General features: G+C 50.1%; 1 pseudogene across 1 annotated transcript; it reads left to right on the plus strand.

Annotated features, from left to right (window-relative positions):
• The first annotated feature begins 759 nt into the window (after nt 1-759).
• Nucleotides 760-1695, plus strand: LOC309684336 (olfactory receptor 14C36-like; annotated as a pseudogene). The gene has a single exon. The product of its transcript is annotated as an olfactory receptor 14C36-like (transcript).
• Nucleotides 1696-3261: the final 1566 nt, after the last annotated feature.

The raw sequence follows: 3261 nt of genomic DNA on the forward strand, positions 1-3261 counted from the left end.
AATCTGAGATCACCCCAAGTTCCTATTTTCCTTTTGCTGTAGGGCGGGTCTGAGTCCTGCAGAGCCAACAGCACAACCTCCTGTTCTCTGGGGCACCCTCAGACAGCACCAATCTCAGATCACAAAAGGTCTTCCTGGAAAGGTAAAAGTGGTTTGGGGGTGTTTTATGAGAAATTGAATAGATTATACTCAGAGAATTCCAGCTCTGGAGCCCCAAACAAAAGAAGGACATGGGCCTGTTGGAGTGGGTCCAGAGGATGGCCACAAAGATGATCAGAGGGCTGGAGGCCCTCTCCGATGAGGACAGGCTGGGAGAGTTAGAGTTTCTCAGCCTGGAGAAGAGAAGGCACCAGGGAGAACTTATTGTGGCCCTCCAGTAACTAAAGGGGCTACAGGAGAGCTGGGGAAGGACATTTTACAAGGGCATGTAGACATAGGCTGAGGGGGAATGGCTTTCAACTTGAAGAAGGTAGATTTATATTAGGAAGAAATTTTTCACTTTTATGGTGTTAAGGCACTGGAGCAGGTGTCCCAAAGAAGTTGCGGAAGCTCCAACCCTGGAGGTGTTCAAGGCCAGGCTGGATGGAGCTTTGAGCAACCTGGTGTGGTTGGAGGTGTCCCTGCCCATGGCAAGGGGGTTGCAACTCAGTGATCTTCAAGGTCCCTTGTAACCTAAACCATTCTATGATTCTATGAATTCTACCCTAACTTGTCACTGTCTTTACATTTTGAAAAGGTCCCTGTGCCCAGAAGAAGAAAATGCCCAATGGCAGCTCCATCACCCACTTCCTCCTCCTGGCATTCGCAGACACACAGGAGCTGCAGCTCTTGACCTTCTGGCTCTTCCTGGGCATCTACCTGGCTGCCCTCCTGGGAAACGGCCTCATCATCACCACCATCGCCTGCGACCACTGCCTCCACACCCCCATGTACTTTTTCCTCCTCAACCTCTCTGTTCTTGATCTGGGCTCCATCTCCACCACTGTTCCCAAAGCTATGGCCAATTCCCTCTGGGACATCAGGGCTATCTCCTACGCAGGATGTGCTGCACAGGTATTTCTGCTTTTCTTCTTGCTCGGAGCAGAGTTTTCTCTTCTCACAGTCATGGCCTATGACCGCTACGTTGCCATCTGCCAACCCCTGCACTACGGGACCCTCCTGGGCAGCAGAGCTTGTGTCCACATGGCAGCAGCTGCCTGGGGGAGTGGGTTCCTCAATTCTCTCCTGCACACGGCCAATACATTTTCACTGCCCCTCTGACAGGGCAATGCTCTCAATCAGTTCTTCTGTGAAATCCCCCACATCCTCAGGCTCTCCTGCTCACACTCCTACCTCAGGGAAGTTGGGCTTCTTGTGGTTAGTTCCTGTTTAGCATTGGGGTGTTTTGTTTTCATTGTGGTGTCCTATGTGCAGATCTTCAGGGCGGTGCTGAGGATCCCCTCTGAGCAGGGACGGCACAAAGCCTTTTCCACGTGTGTCCCTCACCTGGCCGTGGTCTCCCTCTTTATCAGCACTGGAGTGTTTGCCCACCTGAAGCCCCCCACCATCTCCTCCCCATCTCTGGACCTGGTGGTGTCATTTCTGTACTCGGTGGTGACTCCAGCAGTGAACCCCCTCCTCTACAGCATGAGGAACCAGGAGCTCAAAGATTCCATTCAGAAACTGATTTCATGGTCACCTTCTAAGCAGCAATAAAATTACCATCTCTCTCCACAGATGACTCATAGGATGTTCTACGCCAGTCCTGAGCTCTCTTTCTTCTCTTCATTCTTATTTTCATTCTTACTTTTTTTTTTAGACTTTTCCTGCAGAAAGGTTTCGATGCCTTCCACTTCAAAAGAGGCATTAACCCGCTATCTCTCCACTGGTGCCTCTGTAACAGTGTCTAACACCAGGTCAGGACTGAAACTCTCACAGCATCCCTATAACAAAATGGGATCTGCTTTGTGCTATGCAGAAACACTGGTCCTTTCTTCTAAAGCTGGTCTCAGGAGAAGGCCTGAGCAATGGCATCCCCAAAAGGACTGTTGCTTTTGGGTTCTTTTAGAGCTCGAGGATTGGATTTAGGACTCACTCGTCAGCATGTAGTGACAGTGGAAGCAATGGCTGGTCACAACAGCCAAGGTTGTCACATACAAGCCGTGACAGACAACTTTATTCTCAAGGGGGAAATGGAGTTTCCTGGAGATCCCCTGGGCTCTCCACAAGCAGCATTTGCCTGGGGTGGGCACGGAATGGAGCCCCACAAAGTGAGAAATCACCCAAGATGGAGTCACCAAGTTGAGTGGTGCTGTTGACATGCCTGAGGGATGGGATGGCATCCAGAGGGACCTGGATAAGATGGAGAAGTGGGCCCATTTGAACCTCATGAAGTTCAACAAGGCCAAGTGTGGGGTCCTGCACATGGGTTGGGGCAACCTCCCATATCAGTATAGGTCGGGGGGATGAAGGGATTGAGAGCAGCCCCGCTGAGGAGGACCCGGGGGTATGGGGCAATGAAAAGCTGGACATGAGCCGACAATGTGCACTCACAGCCCAGAAATCCAGCCGTGTCCTGGGTTCCATCAAAAGAAGCATGGCCAGCAGGGAAAGGGAGGTGGTTCTGCCCCTCTATTCTGCTCTCGTGGGACCCCACATGGAGTGCTGCGTCCAGCTCTGGAGGCCTCAGCACAGGTGTCGTGGTTTAACCCCAGCCAGCAGCTAGGACCATGCACCCACCGGTGCAGTTCTCCCCCTTCCCCCAGGAGGAAAGGGAGAAGAGGGTGAAAAAGAGTGGAAAGGGAAAGAAAACAAATAAGCAAACAAAAAAAAAAACAAAAACCCAAAGTCATGCGTTGAGGTAAAGAGAGTTTAATAGAACAATAACAGAAAAGGAAAACAACAACAGCAACAACAATATTACTACTGCTACTAATGACAATACAAGTCACTGTCACCACTCAGTGAATTGGTGCCTTCCCGAGCAGCGTTTGCACGTACCCGCCCCCTGGTTAAACCCATCCAAATACTGAGCATGACCTCTGTGGAATGGAATATTTCATTGCCCATTCCATCATTCTCTCTCGGCCCCTTTGAGCTTCTATGGAAAGCTGAAAGAAAAGTCTTTGAAAAATATGAACAACACCTAGCAACAACTAAACCAATATGCATTACTAACATTCTTTTCCTACCAAATCTGAAACACAGCAGCCACTGGAAAGAAAATTAGAGTTGTGGTCAAGGTCTCCCTGTCCAAATGGTGGGCAGTGATGAGTGGTGTTC

Source organism: Vanellus vanellus (assembly GCF_965231255.1).
Source record: "Vanellus vanellus genome assembly, contig: HAP1_SCAFFOLD_53, whole genome shotgun sequence".
NCBI classification, from domain to species: domain Eukaryota; kingdom Metazoa; phylum Chordata; class Aves; order Charadriiformes; family Charadriidae; genus Vanellus; species Vanellus vanellus.